Consider the following 23845-nt stretch of genomic DNA (forward strand, 5'->3'; position numbering starts at 1 on the left):
ACATTCATCCACCACTCCTGTAATGAACATGACATGTGACACCTGATCATACAACATTCATCCACCATTCCTGTACTGAACATGACATGTGACACCCGATCATACAACATTCATCCACCACTCCTGTAATGAACATGACATGTGACACCTGATCATACAATATTCATTTAACACTCCTCTACTGAACATGACATGTAACACCACATCATACAACATTCATTTACCACTCCTGTACTGAACATGACATGCGACACCTGACCATACAACATTCATCCACCACTCTTCTTCTGAACATGACATGTGACACCTGATCATACATCATTCATCCACCACTCCTGTAATGAACATGACATGTGACACCTGATCATACAATATTCATTTACCACTCCTCTACTGAACATGACATGTAACACCACATCATACAACATTCATCCACCACTCCTGTAATGAACATAACATGTAACACCTGATCATACAACATTCATTAACCACTCCTGTACTGAACATGACATGTGACACCTGATCATACAACATTCATCCACCACTCCTGTACTGAACATGACATGTGACACCCGATCATACAACATTCATCCACCACTCCTGTAATGAACATGACATGTGACACCTGATCATACAATATTTATTTACCATTCCTCTACTGGACATGACATGTAACACCACATCATACAACATTCATTCACCACTCCTGTACTGAACATGACATGCGATACCTGATCATACAACATTCGTTACCACTGCTGTACTGAACATAACATGTGCCACCCGATCATACAACATTCATCCACCACTCCTTTAATGAACATGACATGTCACACCTGATCATACAACATTCATTAACCACTCCTGTACTGAACATAACATGTAACACCTGATCATACAACATTCATCCACCACTCCTGTAATGAACATGACATGTGACACCTGATCATACAATATTCATTTACCATTCCTCTACTGGACATGACATGTAACACCACATCATACAACATTCATTCACCACTCCTGTACTGAACATGAAATGCGATACCTGATCATACAACATTCGTTACCACTGCTGTACTGAACATAACGTGTGCCACCCGATCATACAACATTCATCCACCACTCCTTTAATGAACATGACATGTGACACCTGATCATACAACATTCATCCACCACTCCTGTACTGAACATGACATGTGACACCCGATCATACAACATTCATCCACCACTCCTGTAATGAACATGACATGTGACACCCGATCATACAACATTCATCCACCACTCATGTTCTGAACATGACATGTGACACCTGATCATACTACATTTATTTACCACTTCTGCACTTAACATGACATGTGACACCTGATCATATAACATTCATTCACCACTCCTGTACTGAACATGAAATACGACACCTACTCATACAACATACGTTACCACTCCTGTACTGAACATGACATGTGACACCTGATCATACAACATTCATCCACCACTCCTCTACTGAACATGACATGTGACACCCCATCATACAACATTCATTGACCACTCCTGTACTGAACATTACATAACACACCTGATCATACAACATTCATCCACTCCTCTACTGAACATGACATGCGACACCTGATCATACAACATTCATTCACCACTCCTGTACTGAACATGACAAGTGACACCTGATCATACAACATTCATTCACCACTCTTGTACTGAACATGACATGTGACACCTGATCATACAACATTCATCCATCACACCTGTAATGAACATAACATGTGACACCTTATCATACAACATTGATTCACCACTCTTGTACTGAAAATGACATATGACACCTGATCATACAACATTCATTCACCACTATTGTACTGAACATGACATGTGACACCTGATCATACAACATTCATTCACCACTCCTGTACTGAACATGACATGTGACACCAGATCATACAACATTCATCCACCACTCCTGTACTGAACATGACATGTGACACCTGATCATACAACATTCATCCACCACACCTATACTGAACATGACATGTCACACCTGATTATACAACATTCATTCACCATTCTTGTACTGAACATGGCATGTGACACCTGATCATATAATATTCATTCACCACTCTTGTACTGAATATGATATGTGACACCTGATCATACAACATTCATTTACCTCTTTATGTACTGAACATGACATCCGACACCTGATCATACAACATTCAACCACCACTCCTGTAATGAACATGACATGTGACACCTGATCATACAATATGCATTTACCACTCCTCTACTGAACATGACATGTAACACCACATCATACAACATTCATCAACCACTCCTGTAATGAACATAACATGTAACACCTGATCATACAACATTCATTAACCACTCCTGTACTGAACATGACATGTGACACCTGATCATACAACATTCATCCACCACTCCTGTACTGAACATGACATGTGACACCCGATCATACAACATTCATCCATCACTCCTGTACTGAACATCACATGCGACACCTGATCATACAACATTCGTTACCACTGCTGTACTGAACATAACATGTGCCACCCGATCATACAACATTCATCCACCACTCCTGTAATGAACATGACATGTCACACCTGATCATACAACATTCATCCACCACTCCTGTACTGAACATGACATGTGACACCCGATCATACAACATTCATCCATCACTCCTGTACTGAACATCACATGCGACACCTGATCATACAACATTCGTTACCACTGCTGTACTGAACATAACATGTGCCACCCGATCATACAACATTCATCCACCACTCCTGTAATGAACATGACATGTCACACCTGATCATACAACATTCATCCACCACTCCTGTACTGAACATGACATGTGACACCCGATCATACAACATTCATCCACCACTCCTGTAATGAACATGACATGTGACACCTGATCATACAATATTCATTTAACACTTCTCTACTGAACATGACATGTAACACCACATCATACAACATTCATTTACCACTCCTGTACTGAACATGACATGCGACACCTGACCATACAACATTCATCCACCACTCCTCTTCTGAACATGACATGTGACACCTGATCATACATCATTCATCCACCACTCCTGTAATGAACATGACATGTGACACCTGAATATACAATATTCATTGTCCACTCCTCTACTGAACATGACATGTAACACCACATCATACAACATTCATTAACCACTCCTGTACTGAACATGACATGTGACACCTGATCATACAATATTCATTAACCACTCCTGTACTGAATATGACATGTGACACCTGATCATACAACATTCATCCACCACTCCTCTTCTGAACATGACATGTGACACCACATCATACAACATTCATTAACCACTCCTGTACTGAACATGACATGTGACACCTGATCATACAATATTCATTAACCACTCCTGTACTGAGTATGACATGTGACACCTGATCATACAACATTCATTCACCACTCCTGTACTGAACATGGCATGTGACACCTCATCATACAACATTCATTAACCACTCCTGTACTGAACATGACATGTGACACCTGATCATACAACATTCATCTATCACTCCTGTTCTGAACATGACATGTGACACCTGATCATACTACATTTATTTACCACTTCTGCACTTAACATGACATGTGACACCTGATCATACAACATTCATCCACCACTCCTCTACTGAACATGACATGTGACACCCCATCATACAACATTCATTGACCACTCCTGTACTGAACATGACATGTGACACCTGATCATACAACATTCATCCACTCCTCTACTGAACATGACATGCGACACCTGATCATACAACATTCATTCACCACTCCTGTACTGAACATGACAAGTGACACCTGATCATACAACATTCATTCACCACTCTTGTACTGAACATGACATGTGACACCTGATCATACAACATTCATCCATCACACCTGTAATGAACATGACATGTGACACCCGATCATACAACATTCATCCACCACTCCTGTCCTGAACAAGACATGTGACACCTCATCATACAACATTGATTCACCACTCTTTTACTGAAAATGACATATGACACCTGACCATACAACATTCATTCACCACTCTTGTACTGAACATGACATGTGACACCTGATCATACAACATTCATTCACCACTCCTGTACTGAACATGACATGTGACACCAGATCATACAACATTCATCCACCACTCCTGTACTGAACATGACAAGTGACACCTGATCATACAACATTCATCCACCACACCTATACTGAACATGACATGTCACACCTGATCATACAACATTCATTCACCATTCGTGTACTGAACATGGCATGTGACACCTGATCATACAACATTCATCCACCACTCCTCTTCTGAACATGACATGTGACACCACATCATACAACATTCATTAACCACTCCTGTACTGAACATGACATGTGACACCTGATCATACAATATTCATTAACCACTCCTGTACTGAGCATGACATGTGACACCTGATCATACAACATTCATTCACCACTCCTGTACTGAACATGGCATGTGACACCTCATCATACAACATTCATTAACCACTCCTGTACTGAACATGACATGTGACACCTGATCATACAACATTCATCCATCACTCCTGTTCTGAACATGACATGTGACACCTGATCATACAACATTCATCCATCACTCCTGTTCTGAACATGACATGTGACACCTGATCATATAACATTCATTCACCACTCCTGTACTGAACATGAAATACGACACCTGATCATACAACATACGTTACCACTCCTGTACTGAACATGACATGTCACACCTGATCATACAACATTCATCCACCACTCCTGTACTGAACATGACATGTGACACCCGATCATACAACATTCATCCACCACTCCTGTAATGAACATGACATGTGACACCTGATCATACAATATTCATTTAACACTTCTCTACTGAACATGACATGTAACACCACATCATACAACATTCATTTACCACTCCTGTACTGAACATGACATGCGACACCTGACCATACAACATTCATCCACCACTCCTCTTCTGAACATGACATGTGACACCTGATCATACATCATTCATCCACCACTCCTGTAATGAACATGACATGTGACACCTGAATATACAATATTCATTGTCCACTCCTCTACTGAACATGACATGTAACACCACATCATACAACATTCATTAACCACTCCTGTACTGAACATGACATGTGACACCTGATCATACAATATTCATTAACCACTCCTGTACTGAATATGACATGTGACACCTGATCATACAACATTCATCCACCACTCCTCTTCTGAACATGACATGTGACACCACATCATACAACATTCATTAACCACTCCTGTACTGAACATGACATGTGACACCTGATCATACAATATTCATTAACCACTCCTGTAATGAACATGACATGTGACACCTGATCATACAATATTCATTAACCACTCCTGTAATGAACATGACATGTGACACCTGATCATACAATATTCATTTACCACTCCTTTACTGAACATGACATGCGACACCTAATCATACAACATTCATTTACCACTCCTGTAATGAACATGACATGTGACACCTGATCATACAATATTCATTTACCACTCCTCTACTGAACATGACATGTAACACCACATCATATAACATTCATTCACCACTCCTGTACTGAACATGACATGTGACACCTGCTCATACAACATTCATCCACTCCTTCACTGAACATGACATGCGACTCCTAATCATACAACATTCATCCACCAATCCTGTACTGAACCGGACATGTAACACCTGATCATACAACATTCATCCACCACTCCTGTACTGAACATGACATGTGAGACCTGATCATACAACATTCATTCACCACTTTTGTTTTGAACATGACATGTGACGCCTGATCATATAACATTCATTCACCACTCCTGTACTGAACATGACATGTGACACCCGATCATACAACATTCATCCACCACTCCTGTACTGAACATGACATGTGACACCCGATCATACAACATTCATCCACCACTCCTCTTCTGAACATGACATGTGACACCTGATCATACATCATTCATCCACCACTCCTGTACTGAACATGACATGCGACACCTGATCATACAACATTCGTTACCACTGCTGTACTGAACATAACATGTGCCTCCCGATCATACAACATTCATCCACCACTCCTTTAATGAACATGACATGTCACACCTGATCATACAACATTCATTAACCACTCCTGTACTGAACATAACATGTGACAACTGATCATACAACATTCATTAACCACTCCTGTCCTGAACATGACATGTGACACGTGATCATACAACATTCATCCACCACTCCTGTAATGAACATGACATGTGACACCTGATCATACAACATTCATCCACCATTCCTGTACTGAACATGACATGTGACACCCGATCATACAACATTCATCCACCACTCCTGTAATGAACATGACATGTGACACCTGATCATACAATATTCATTTAACACTCCTCTACTGAACATGACATGTAACACCACATCATACAACATTCATTTACCACTCCTGTACTGAACATGACATGCGACACCTGACCATACAACATTCATCCACCACTCTTCTTCTGAACATGACATGTGACACCTGATCATACATCATTCATCCACCACTCCTGTAATGAACATGACATGTGACACCTGAATATACAATATTCATTGTCCACTCCTCTACTGAACATGACATGTAACACCACATCATACAACATTCATTAACCACTCCTGTACTGAACATGACATGTGACACCTGATCATACAACATTCATCCACCACTCCTGTACTGAACATGACATGTGACACCTGATCATACAACATTCATCCACCACTCCTGTTCTGAACATGACATGTGACACCTGATCATACAATATTCATTTACCACTCCTCTACTGAACATGACATGTAACACCACATCATACAACATTCATCCACCACTCCTGTAATGAACATAACATGTAACACCTGATCATACAACATTCATTAACCACTCCTGTACTGAACATGACATGTGACACCTGATCATACAACATTCATCCACCACTCCTGTACTGAACATGACATGTGACACCCGATCATACAACATTCATCCACCACTCCTGTAATGAACATGACATGTGACACCTGATCATACAATATTTATTTACCATTCCTCTACTGGACATGACATGTAACACCACATCATACAACATTCATTCACCACTCCTGTACTGAACATGACATGCGATACCTGATCATACAACATTCGTTACCACTGCTGTACTGAACATAACATGTGCCACCCGATCATACAACATTCATCCACCACTCCTTTAATGAACATGACATGTCACACCTGATCATACAACATTCATTTACCATTCCTCTACTGGACATGACATGTAACACCACATCATACAACATTCATTCACCACTCCTGTACTGAACATGAAATGCGATACCTGATCATACAACATTCGTTACCACTGCTGTACTGAACATAACGTGTGCCACCCGATCATACAACATTCATCCACCACTCCTTTAATGAACATGACATGTGACACCTGATCATACAACATTCATCCACCACTCCTGTACTGAACATGACATGTGACACCCGATCATACAACATTCATCCACCACTCCTGTAATGAACATGACATGTGACACCTGAATATACAATATTCATTGTCCACTCCTCTACTGAACATGACATGTAACACCACATCATACAACATTCATTAACCACTCCTGTACTGAACATGACATGTGACACCTGATCATACAATATTCATTAACCACTCCTGTACTGAATATGACATGTGACACCTGATCATACAACATTCATCCACCACTCCTCTTCTGAACATGACATGTGACACCACATCATACAACATTCATTAACCACTCCTGTACTGAACATGACATGTGACACCTGATCATACAATATTCATTAACCACTCCTGTACTGAGTATGACATGTGACACCTGATCATACAACATTCATTCACCACTCCTGTACTGAACATGGCATGTGACACCTCATCATACAATATTCATTAACCACTCCTGTACTGAGTATGACATGTGACACCTGATCATACAACATTCATTCACCACTCCTGTACTGAACATGGCATGTGACACCTCATCATACAACATTCATTAACCACTCCTGTACTGAACATGACATGTGACACCTGATCATACAACATTCATCTATCACTCCTGTTCTGAACATGACATGTGACACCTGATCATACTACATTTATTTACCACTTCTGCACTTAACATGACATGTGACACCTGATCATATAACATTCATCCACCACTCCTCTACTGAACATGACATGTGACACCCCATCATACAACATTCATTGACCACTCCTGTACTGAACATGACATGTGACACCTGATCATACAACATTCATCCACTCCTCTACTGAACATGACATGCGACACCTGATCATACAACATTCATTCACCACTCCTGTACTGAACATGACAAGTGACACCTGATCATACAACATTCATTCACCACTCTTGTACTGAACATGACATGTGACACCTGATCATACAACATTCATCCATCACACCTGTAATGAACATGACATGTGACACCCGATCATACAACATTCATCCACCACTCCTGTCCTGAACAAGACATGTGACACCTCATCATACAACATTGATTCACCACTCTTTTACTGAAAATGACATATGACACCTGACCATACAACATTCATTCACCACTCTTGTACTGAACATGACATGTGACACCAGATCATACAACATTCATCCACCACTCCTGTACTGAACATGACATGTGACACCTGATCATACAACATTCATCCACCACACCTATACTGAACATGACATGTCACACCTGATCATACAACATTCATTCACCATTCTTGTACTGAACATGGCATGTGACACCTGATCATATAATAGTCATTCACCACTCTTGTACTGAATATGATATGTGACACCTGATCATACAACATTCATTTACCACTTTATGTACTGAACATGACATATGACACCTGATCATACAACATTCAACCACCACTCCTGTAATGAACATGACATGTGACACCTGATCATACAATATTCATTTACCACTCCTCTACTGAACATGACATGTAACACCACATCATACAACATTCATCAACCACTCCTGTAATGAACATAACATGTAACACCTGATCATACAACATTCATTCACCACTCTTGTACTGAACATGACATGTGACACCTGATCATACAACATTCATCCATCACACCTGTAATGAACATGACATGTGACACCACATCATACAACATTCATCCACCACTCCTGTCCTGAACAAGACATGTGACACCTTATCATACAACATTGATTCACCACTCTTTTACTGAAAATGACATATGACACCTGACCATACAACATTCATTCACCACTCTTGTACTGAACATGACATGTGACACCTGATCATACAACATTCATTCACCACTCCTGTACTGAACATGACATGTGACACCAGATCATACAACATTCATCCACAACTCCTGTACTGAACATGACAAGTGACACCTGATCATACAACCTTCATCCACCACACCTATACTGAACATGACATGTCACACCTGATCATACAACATTCATTCACCATTCTTGTACTGAACATGGCATGTGACACCTGATCATACAACATTCATCCACCACTCCTCTTCTGAACATGACATGTGACACCACATCATACAACATTCATTAACCACTCCTGTACTGAACATGACATGTGACACCTGATCATACAATATTCATTAACCACTCCTGTACTGAGCATGACATGTGACACCTGATCATACAACATTCATTCACCACTCCTGTACTGAACATGGCATGTGACACCTCATCATACAACATTCATTAACCACTCCTGTACTGAACATGACATGTGAAACCTGATCATACAACATTCATCCATCACTCCTGTTCTGAACATGACATGTGACACCTGATCATACAACATTCATCCATCACTCCTGTTCTGAACATGACATGTGACACCTGATCATATAACATTCATTCACCACTCCTGTACTGAACATGAAATACAACACCTGATCATACAACATACGTTACCACTCCTGTACTGAACATGACATGTCACACCTGATCATACAACATTCATCCACCACTCCTCTACTGAACATGACATGTGACACCCCATCATACAACATTCATTGACCACTCCTGTACTGAACATGACATGTGACACCTGATCATACAACATTCATCCACTCCTCTACTGAACATGACATGCAACACCTGATCATACAACATTCATTCACCACTCCTGTACTGAACATGACAAGTGACACATGATCATACAACATTCATTCACCACTCTTGTACTGAACATGACATGTGACACCTGATCATACAACATTCATCCATCACACCTGTAATGAAAATGACATGTGACACCCGATCATACAACATTCATCCACCACTCCTGTCCTGAACAAGACATGTGACACCTTATCATACAACATTGATTCACCACTCTTGTACTGAAAATGACATATGACACCTGACCATACAACATTCATTCACCACTCTTGTACTGAACATGACATGTGACACCAGATCATACAACATTCATCCACCACACCTGTACTGAACATGACATGTGACACCTGATCATACAACATTCATCCACCACACCTATACTGAACATGACATGTCACACCTGCACCTGATCATACAACATTCATTCACCATTCTTGTACTGAACATGGCATGTGACACCTGATCATATAATATTCATTCACCACTCTTGTACTGAATATGATATGTGACACCTGATCATACAACATTCATTTACCACTTTATGTACTGAACATGACATCCGACACCTGATCATACAACATTCAACCACCACTCCTGTAATGAACATGACATGTGACACCTGATCATACAATATTCATTTACCACTCCTCTACTGAACATGACATGTAACACCACATCATACAACATTCATCAACCACTCCTGTAATGAACATAACATGTAACACCTGATCATACAACATTCATTAACCACTCCTGTACTGAACATGACATGTGACACCTGATCATACAACATTCATCCACCACTCCTGTACTGAACATGACATGTGACACCCGATCATACAACATTCATCCATCACTCCTGTAATGAACATGACATGTGACACCTGATCATACAATATTCATTTACCACTCCTCTACTGAACATGACATGTAACACCACATCATACAACATCCATCAACCACTCCTGTAATGAACATAACATGTAACACCTGATCATACAACATTCATTCACCACTCTTGTACTGAACATGACATGTGACACCTGATCATACAACATTCATCCATCACACCTGTAATGAACATGACATGTGACACCACATCATACAACATTCATCCACCACTCCTGTCCTGAACAAGACATGTGACACCTTATCATACAACATTGATTCACCACTCTTTTACTGAAAATGACATATGACACCTGACCATACAACATTCATTCACCACTCTTGTACTGAACATGACATGTGACACCTGATCATACAACATTCATTCACCACTCCTGTACTGAACATGACATGTGACACCAGATCATACAACATTCATCCACCACTCCTGTACTGAACATGACAAGTGACACCTGATCATACAACCTTCATCCACCACACCTATACTGAACATGACATGTCACACCTGATCATACAACATTCATTCACCATTCTTGTACTGAACATGGCATGTGACACCTGATCATACAACATTCATCCACCACTCCTCTTCTGAACATGACATGTGACACCACATCATATAACATTCATTAACCACTCCTGTACTGAACATGACATGTGACACCTGATCATACAATATTCATTAACCACTCCTGTACTGAGCATGACATGTGACACCTGATCATACAACATTCATTCACCACTCCTGTACTGAACATGGCATGTGACACCTCATCATACAACATTCATTAACCACTCCTGTACTGAACATGACATGTGACACCTGATCATACAACATTCATCCATCACTCCTGTTCTGAACATGACATGTGACACCTGATCATACAACATTCATCCACCACTCCTCTTCTGAACATGACATGTGACACCACATCATACAACATTCATTAACCACTCCTGTACTGAACATGACATGTGACACCTGATCATACAATATTCATTAACCACTCCTGTACTGAGCATGACATGTGACACCTGATCATACAACATTCATTCACCACTCCTGTACTGAACATGGCATGTGACACCTCATCATACAACATTCATTAACCACTCATGTACTGACCATGACATGTGACACCTGATCATACAACATTCATCCACTCCTCTGCTGAACATGACATGCGACACCTGATCATACAACATTCATTCACCACTCCTGTACTGAACATGACAAGTGACACCTGATCATACAACATTCATTCACCACTCTTGTACTGAACATGACATGTGACACCTGATCATACAACATTCATCCATCACACCTGTAATGAACATGACATGTGACACCCGATCATACAACATTCATCCACCACTCCTGTCCTGAACAAGACATGTGACACCTTATCATACAACATTGATTCACCACTCTTTTACTGAAAATGACATATGACACCTGACCATACAACATTCATTCACCACTCTTGTACTGAACATGACATGTGACACCTGATCATACAACATTCATTCACCACTCCTGTACTGAACATGACATGTGACACCAGATCATACAACATTCATCCACCACTCCTGTACTGAACATGACAAGTGACACCTGATCATACAACATTCATCCACCACACCTATACTGAACATGACATGTCACACCTGATCATACAACATTCATCCACCACTCCTCTTCTGAACATGACATGTGACACCACATCATACAACATTCATTAACCACTCCTGTACTGAACATGACATGTGACACCTGATCATACAACATTCATCCACTCCTCTACTGAACATGACATGCGACACCTGATCATACAACATTCATTCACCACTCCTGTACTGAACATGACAAGTGACACCTGATCATACAACATTCATTCACCACTCTTGTACTGAACATGACATGTGACACCTGATCATACAACATTCATCCATCACACCTGTAATGAACATGACATGTGACACCCGATCATACAACATTCATCCACCACTCCTGTCCTGAACAAGACATGTGACACCTCATCATACAACATTGATTCACCACTCTTTTACTGAAAATGACATATGACACCTGACCATACAACATTCATTCACCACTCTTGTACTGAACATGACATGTGACACCAGATCATACAACATTCATCCACCACTCCTGTACTGAACATGACATGTGACACCTGATCATACAACATTCATCCACCACACCTATACTGAACATGACATGTCACACCTGATCATACAACATTCATTCACCATTCTTGTACTGAACATGGCATGTGACACCTGATCATATAATAGTCATTCACCACTCTTGTACTGAATATGATATGTGACACCTGATCATACAACATTCATTTACCACTTTATGTACTGAACATGACATATGACACCTGATCATACAACATTCAACCACCACTCCTGTAATGAACATGACATGTGACACCTGATCATACAATATTCATTTACCACTCCTCTACTGAACATGACATGTAACACCACATCATACAACATTCATCAACCACTCCTGTAATGAACATAACATGTAACACCTGATCATACAACATTCATTCACCACTCTTGTACTGAACATGACATGTGACACCTGATCATACAACATTCATCCATCACACCTGTAATGAACATGACATGTGACACCACATCATACAACATTCATCCACCACTCCTGTCCTGAACAAGACATGTGACACCTTATCATACAACATTGATTCACCACTCTTTTACTGAAAATGACATATGACACCTGACCATACAACATTCATTCACCACTCTTGTACTGAACATGACATGTGACACCTGATCATACAACATTCATTCACCACTCCTGTACTGAACATGACATGTGACACCAGATCATACAACATTCATCCACAACTCCTGTACTGAACATGACAAGTGACACCTGATCATACAACCTTCATCCACCACACCTATACTGAACATGACATGTCACACCTGATCATACAACATTCATTCACCATTCTTGTACTGAACATGGCATGTGACACCTGATCATACAACATTCATCCACCACTCCTCTTCTGAACATGACATGTGACACCACATCATACAACATTCATTAACCACTCCTGTACTGAACATGACATGTGACACCTGATCATACAATATTCATTAACCACTCCTGTACTGAGCATGACATGTGACACCTGATCATACAACATTCATTCACCACTCCTGTACTGAACATGGCATGTGACACCTGATCATACAACATTCATTCACCACTCCTGTACTGAACATGGCATGTGACACCTCATCATACAACATTCATTAACCACTCCTGTACTGAACATGACATGTGACACCTGATCATACAACATTCATCCATCACTCCTGTTCTGAACATGACATGTGACACCTGATCATACAACATTCATCCATCACTCCTGTTCTGAACATGACATGTGACACCTGATCATATAACATTCATTCACCACTCCTGTACTGAACATGAAATACAACACCTGATCATACAACATACGTTACCACTCCTGTACTGAACATGACATGTCACACCTGATCATACAACATTCATCCACCACTCCTCTACTGAACATGACATGTGACACCCCATCATACAACATTCATTGACCACTCCTGTACTGAACATGACATGTGACACCTGATCATACAACATTCATCCACTCCTCTACTGAACATGACATGCAACACCTGATCATACAACATTCATTCACCACTCCTGTACTGAACATGACAAGTGACACATGATCATACAACATTCATTCACCACTCTTGTACTGAACATGACATGTGACACCTGATCATACAACATTCATCCATCACACCTGTAATGAAAATGACATGTGACACCCGATCATACAACATTCATCCACCACTCCTGTCCTGAACAAGACATGTGACACCTTATCATACAACATTGATTCACCACTTTTGTACTGAAAATGACATATGACACCTGACCATACAACATTCATTCACCACTCTTGTACTGAACATGACATGTGACACCAGATCATACAACATTCATCCACCACTCCTGTACTGAACATGACATGTGACACCTGATCATACAACATTCATCCACCACACCTATACTGAACATGACATGTCACACCTGCACCTGATCATACAACATTCATTCACCATTCTTGTACTGAACATGGCATGTGACACCTGATCATATAATATTCATTCACCACTCTTGTACTGAATATGATATGTGACACCTGATCATACAACATTCATTTACCACTTTATGTACTGAACATGACATCCGACACCTGATCATACAACATTCAACCACCACTCCTGTAATGAACATGACATGTGACACCTGATCATACAATATTCATTTACCACTCCTCTACTGAACATGACATGTAACACCACATCATACAACATTCATCAACCACTCCTGTAATGAACATAACATGTAACACCTGATCATACAACATTCATTAACCACTCCTGTACTGAACATGACATGTGACACCTGATCATACAACATTCATCCACCACTCCTGTACTGAACATGACATGTGACACCCGATCATACAACATTCATCCATCACTCCTGTAATGAACATGACATGTGACACCTGATCATACAATATTCATTTACCACTCCTCTACTGAACATGACATGTAACACCACATCATACAACATTCATCAACCACTCCTGTAATGAACATAACATGTAACACCTGATCATACAACATTCATTCACCACTCTTGTACTGAACATGACATGTGACACCTGATCATACAACATTCATCCATCACACCTGTAATGAACATGACATGTGACACCACATCATACAACATTCATCCACCACTCCTGTCCTGAACAAGACATGTGACACCTTATCATACAACATTGATTCACCACTCTTTTACTGAAAATGACATATGACACCTGACCATACAACATTCATTCACCACTCTTGTACTGAACATGACATGTGACACCTGATCATACAACATTCATCCACCACTCCTGTACTGAACATGACATGTGACACCAGATCATACAACATTCATCCACCACTCCTGTACTGAACATGACAAGTGACACCTGATCATACAACCTTCATCCACCACACCTATACTGAACATGACATGTCACACCTGATCATACAACATTCATTCACCATTCTTGTACTGAACATGGCATGTGACACCTGATCATACAACATTCATCCACCACTCCTCTTCTGAACATGACATGTGACACCACATCATACAACATTCATTAACCACTCCTGTACTGAACATGACATGTGACACCTGATCATACAATATTCATTAACCACTCCTGTACTGAGCATGACATGTGACACCTGATCATACAACATTCATTCACCACTCCTGTACTGAACATGGCATGTGACACCTCATCATACAACATTCATTAACCACTCCTGTACTGAACATGACATGTGACACCTGATCATACAACATTCATCCATCACTCCTGTTCTGAACATGACATGTGACACCTGATCATACAACATTCATCCATCACTCCTGTTCTGAACATGACATGTGACACCTGATCATATAACATTCATTCACCACTCCTGTACTGAACATGAAATACAACACCTGATCATACAACATACGTTACCACTCCTGTACTGAACATGACATGTCACACCTGATCATACAACATTCATCCACCACTCCTCTACTGAACATGACATGTGACACCCCATCATACAACATTCATTGACCACTCCTGTACTGAACATGACATGTGACACCTGATCATACAACATTCATCCACTCCTCTACTGAACATGACATGCAACACCTGATCATACAACATTCATTCACCACTCCTGTACTGAACATGACAAGTGACACATGATCATACAACATTCATTCACCACTCTTGTACTGAACATGACATGTGACACCTGATCATACAACATTCATCCATCACACCTGTAATGAAAATGACATGTGACACCCGATCATACAACATTCATCCACCACTCCTGTCCTGAACAAGACATGTGACACCTTATCATACAACATTGATTCACCACTCTTGTACTGAAAATGACATATGACACCTGACCATACAACATTCATTCACCACTCTTGTACTGAACATGACATGTGACACCAGATCATACAACATTCATCCACCACTCCTGTACTGAACATGACATGTGACACCTGATCATACAACATTCATCCACCACACCTATACTGAACATGACATGTCACACCTGCACCTGATCATACAACATTCATTCACCATTCTTGTACTGAACATGGCATGTGACACCTGATCATATAATATTCATTCACCACTCTTGTACTGAATATGATATGTGACACCTGATCATACAACATTCATTTACCACTTTATGTACTGAACATGACATCCGACACCTGATCATACAACATTCAACCACCACTCCTGTAATGAACATGACATGTGACACCTGATCATACAATATTCATTTACCACTCCTCTACTGAACATGACATGTAACACCACATCATACAACATTCATCAACCACTCCTGTAATGAACATAACATGTAACACCTGATCATACAACATTCATTAACCACTCCTGTACTGAACATGACATGTGACACCTGATCATACAACATTCATCCACCACTCCTGTACTGAACATGACATGTGACACCCGATCATACAACATTCATCCATCACTCCTGTAATGAACATGACATGTGACACCTGATCATACAATATTCATTTACCACTCCTCTACTGAACATGACATGTAACACCACATCATACAACATTCCTTCACCACTCCTGTACTGAACATCACATGCGACACCTGATCATACAACATTCGTTACCACTGCTGTACTGAACATAACATGTGCCACCCGATCATACAACATTCATCCACCACTCCTGTAATGAACATGACATGTCACACCTGATCATACAACATTCATTAACCACTCCTGTACTGAACATAACATGTGACACCTGATCATACAACATTCATTAACCACTCCTGTACTGAACATGACATGTGACACCTGATCATACAACATTCATCCACCACTCCTGTAATGAACATGACATGTGACACCTGATCATACAACATTCATCCACCACTCCTGTACTGAACATGACATGTGACACCCGATCATACAACATTCATCCACCACTCCTGTAATGAACATGACATGTGACACCTGATCATACAATATTCATTTAACACTTCTCTACTGAACATGACATGTAACGCCACATCATACAACATTCATTTACCACTCCTGTACTGAACAAGACATGCGACACCTGACCATACAACATTCATCCACCACTCCTCTTCTGAACATGACATGTGACACCTGATCATACATCATTCATCCACCACTCCTGTAATGAACATGACATGTGACACCTGAATATACAATATTCATTGTCCACTCCTCTACTGAACATGACATGTAACACCACATCATACAACATTCATTAACCACTCCTGTACTGAACATGACATGTGACACCTGATCATACAATATTCATTAACCACTCCTGTACTGAATATGACATGTGACACCTGATCATACAACATTCATCCACCACTCCTCTTCTGAACATGACATGTGACACCACATCATACAACATTCATTAACCACTCCTGTACTGAACATGACATGTGACACCTGATCATACAATATTCATTAACCACTCCTGTACTGAGCATGACATGTGACACCTGATCATACAACATTCATTCACCACTCCTGTACTGAACATGGCATGTGACACCTCATCATACAACATTCATTAACCACTCATGTACTGAACATGACATGTGACACCTGATCATACAACATTCATCCACTCCTCTGCTGAACATGACATGCGACACCTGATCATACAACATTCATTCACCACTCCTGTACTGAACATGACAAGTGACACCTGATCATACAACATTCATTCACCACTCTTGTACTGAACATGACATGTGACACCTGATCATACAACATTCATCCATCACACCTGTAATGAACATGACATGTGACACCCGATCATACAACATTCATCCACCACTCCTGTCCTGAACAAGACATGTGACACCTTATCATACAACATTGATTCACCACTCTTTTACTGAAAATGACATATGACACCTGACCATACAACATTCATTCACCACTCTTGTACTGAACATGACATGTGACACCTGATCATACAACATTCATTCACCACTCCTGTACTGAACATGACATGTGACACCAGATCATACAACATTCATCCACCACTCCTGTACTGAACATGACAAGTGACACCTGATCATACAACATTCATCCACCACACCTATACTGAACATGACATGTCACACCTGATCATACAACATTCATCCACCACTCCTCTTCTGAACATGACATGTGACACCACATCATACAACATTCATTAACCACTCCTGTACTGAACATGACATGTGACACCTGATCATACAATATTCATTAACCACTCCTGTACTGAGCATGACATGTGACACCTGATCATACAACATTCATTCACCACTCCTGTACTGAACATGGCATGTGACACCTCATCATACAACATTCATTAACCACTCCTGTACTGAACATGACATGTGACACCTGATCATACAACATTCATCCATCACTCCTGTTCTGAACATGACATGTGACACCTGATCATACTACATTTATTTACCACTTCTGCACTTAACATGACATGTGACACCTGATCATATAACATTCATTCACCACTCCTGTACTGAACATGAAATACGACACCTGATCATACAACATACGTTACCACTCCTGTACTGAACATGACATGTCACACCTGATCATACAACATTCATCCACCACTCCTCTACTGAACATGACATGTGACACCCCATCATACAACATTCATTGACCACTCCTGTACTGAACATGACATGTGGCACCTGATCATACAACATTCATCCACTCCTCTACTGAACATGACATGCAACACCTGATCATACAACATTCATTCACCACTCCTGTACTGAACATGACAAGTGACACCTGATCATACATCATTCATTCACCACTCTTGTACTGAACATGACATGTGACACCTGATCATACAACATTCATCCATCACACCTGTAATGAAAATGACATGTGACACCCGATCATACAACATGCATCCACCACTCCTGTCCTGAACAAGACATGTGACACCTTATCATACAACATTGATTCACCACTCTTGTACTGAAAATGACATATGACACCTGACCATACAACATTCATTCACCACTCTTGTACTGAACATGACATGTGACACCTGATCATACAACATTCATTCACCACTCCTGTACTGAACATGACATGTGACACCAGATCATACAACAATCATCCACCACTCCTGTACTGAACATGACAAGTGACACCTGATCATACAACATTCATCCACCACACCTATACTGAACATGACATGTCACACCTGATCATACAACATTCATTCACCATTATTGTACTGAACATGGCATGTGACACCTGATCATACAACATTCATTCACCACTCTTGTACTGAATATGATATGTGACACCTGGTCATACAACATTCATTTACCACTTTATGTACTGAACATCAAATCCGACACCTGATCATACAACATTCATTCACCACTCTTGTACTGAACATGACATGTGACACCTGATCATACAACATTCATCCACCACTCCTGAACTGAACATGACATGTGACACCCGATCATACAACATTCATCCACCACTCCTCTTCTGAACATGACATGTGACACCACATCATACAACATTCATCCACCACTCATATACTAAACATGACATGGATAACCTGCTAACATGTGACATAGTAATGACATACTTACACCAACATGTGACATTGCAAAAACACTCTTATACTCAATACCAACCTGACATAGCAATAACACTCTTATACTCAACTCCAACATGTGACATAGCAATGACACTCTTTCACTCAACACCAACATGGGACATAATCATGACATGCTTATCCTCAGCACCAACATCTGCATAGCACTGACACTGTTTTACTAAACATCATCATTTGACCTAGCCATGACACTATTTTTCTTAACACCAACATGTGACATATCACTGACAGTCTTATACTCAACACCAACATTTGACATATCACTGACACTCTAAACTCAACACTTATATGTGACATAGCAATGACACTCTTATACTCAGCTCCAACATGTGACATAGCAATAACACTCTTATACCCAACACCAACATGTGACATAGCAATGACACTCTTATACTCAGCTCCAACATGTGACATAGCAATAACACTCTTATACCCAACACCAACATGTGACATAGCAATGACACTCTTATACTCAGCACCAACATGTGACATAGCAATGACACTATTATACTCTACACCAACATATACCATACAAATGACACTCTTATACTCAACACCAACATGTGACATAGCAATGACACTCTTATACTCTACACCATAATGTAACCATACCATTCTTATATTTAACAGAAACATGTGACAGCACATTGTAGCAATGACACACTTATACTCAGCTCCAACATGTGACATAGCAATAACACTCTTATACTCAGCTCCAACATGTGACATATCAATGACACTCTTATACTAAGCACCAACATGTGACATAGCAATAACACTCTTATACTCAACTCCAATATGTGACTTACCAATGAAACTTATACTCAACCCCAATATGTGACATATCACTGACACTCATACTCAGCATCAACATGTGATATAGCAATGACACTCTTATACTCAACACCAATAAGTGACATAGCAATGACACTCTTATACTGCTCACAAACATGTGACATATCACATTTATAGGCAATGCAAACAAAAAGTAAAAACACGGCTTATTGAAGTTCTTCACTTATACTCCACACAAACATTTTACATGGAAATACCACTGAATACTTTTTAAGCTTTTATTCTGAATCAACACAAAATACTGTTAATGGACAGGTGTCATGGACATTAAATACTTGTTAGAATTATATAAAGAGGGGTCTTATTTTTCCTGTCTCATTAATCTGACTTAATATAACTCTTATATTATATTTTTCTTGAAATGATTTTTTTAAAATTTTGCTCATTCATCATTGTTAATCAGACAGATTTAATAACAAATATTTGATAGAATTATATAAAGTGGGGTCTCATTTTATTCGTAACATAGAACTGAATCAGAAAATAAAGGTTTTATTTTGTTTCCCAACGAAAAATTATTTTGTAAACATCTGATTTTAATGAGAAGTTGGTGAGAACAAGTTATGTTAACATCTTTAGTTAGATAATGTTAATTCTACAGATCTAATGTAAAACATCTTTTAAAAATAACAAATACTTGACAGAATTATATAAAGTGGGGTCTTATTTTTCTTGTATCTTCGTACTGAATCAGAAAATATAACTCGTTTTAATGTTTCTTGAAAAAAGTTTTTTTTTCAACTTTGATCATTCTACTTAATCATTGTTAATCAGACAGATTTAATGGACAACACATATTTGACATACTTATATAAAGTGGGGTCTCATTTTAATTGTCTTGTCCAGCTGAGTCAATTGATATAAATATTGTTTACGTTTCTAGAAAAAACGTTTTTTTTTTAACCTGACAGTTCTGATGGAAGTTCTGACATCTCACAATAAAACATGTTGTTTATTTGTTGTTTATGTAGAATATAAATACAAGTGTGACTGGTCATTTTATTCATTTTTGACCACTGATTCATGTGATATATATTTTGTTTATATTTATTACACAACATTGTCCAGTTTATGACACAAGTTTTGATGTCTGTTATATGTTGATATTACAGTATGGAAGGACACCATTAATGTTGGCCGCTGAGGGAGGACACCTGGAGGTGGTGATGTACCTCGTCACTCACGGCAGTCAGTTAGAGGCCACAGACCGCTTGGTAATGATAGATATAATCACCTTACTCTGACTAAACATCACTTTATACAGAATCTTCACAAAATCATGTTGTTAATCAGACAGGTTTAATGGACAACAAATATTTGTTAGAATTATATTAAGTGGGGTCTCATTTTATTCGTAACACAGAACTGAATCAGATAGTAAAGGTTTTATTTTGTTTGCTGACAAAAAATTATTTTGTAAACATTTGATTTTAATGAGAAGTTGATGAGAACAAGTTGTGCTAACATCTTTAGTCAGATAATATTAATTCTACAGATTTAATGTTAAACATCTTTTAAAAATAACAAATACTTGACAGAATTATATAAAGTGGGGTCTTATTTTTCTCGTCTCTTCGTACTGAATCAGAAAATATAACTTGTTTCTATGTTTCTTGAAAAAAATATTTGTTTTTAACTTTGATCATTCTTCTTAACATGCTTAATCATTGTTAATCCGACAGATTTAATGGACAACAAATATTTGACAGA

The 23845-nt window shown here is 39.5% G+C and overlaps 1 long non-coding RNA gene across 1 annotated transcript in view; it reads left to right on the forward strand.

Annotated features, from left to right (window-relative positions):
* LOC134683429 (uncharacterized) overlaps positions 1-23343 on the forward strand; it is a 56310-nt gene extending 32967 nt beyond the window's left edge. Inside the window, exon 5 of the long non-coding RNA XR_010101020.1 lies at positions 23248-23343. This is a non-coding gene — a long non-coding RNA (uncharacterized LOC134683429). The remainder of the gene's footprint in view (positions 1-23247) is intronic.
* Positions 23344-23845: the final 502 nt, after the last annotated feature.

The sequence above is a fragment of the Mytilus trossulus genome, chromosome 9, assembly GCF_036588685.1.
Source record: "Mytilus trossulus isolate FHL-02 chromosome 9, PNRI_Mtr1.1.1.hap1, whole genome shotgun sequence".
In the NCBI taxonomy this organism is placed as follows: domain Eukaryota; kingdom Metazoa; phylum Mollusca; class Bivalvia; order Mytilida; family Mytilidae; genus Mytilus; species Mytilus trossulus.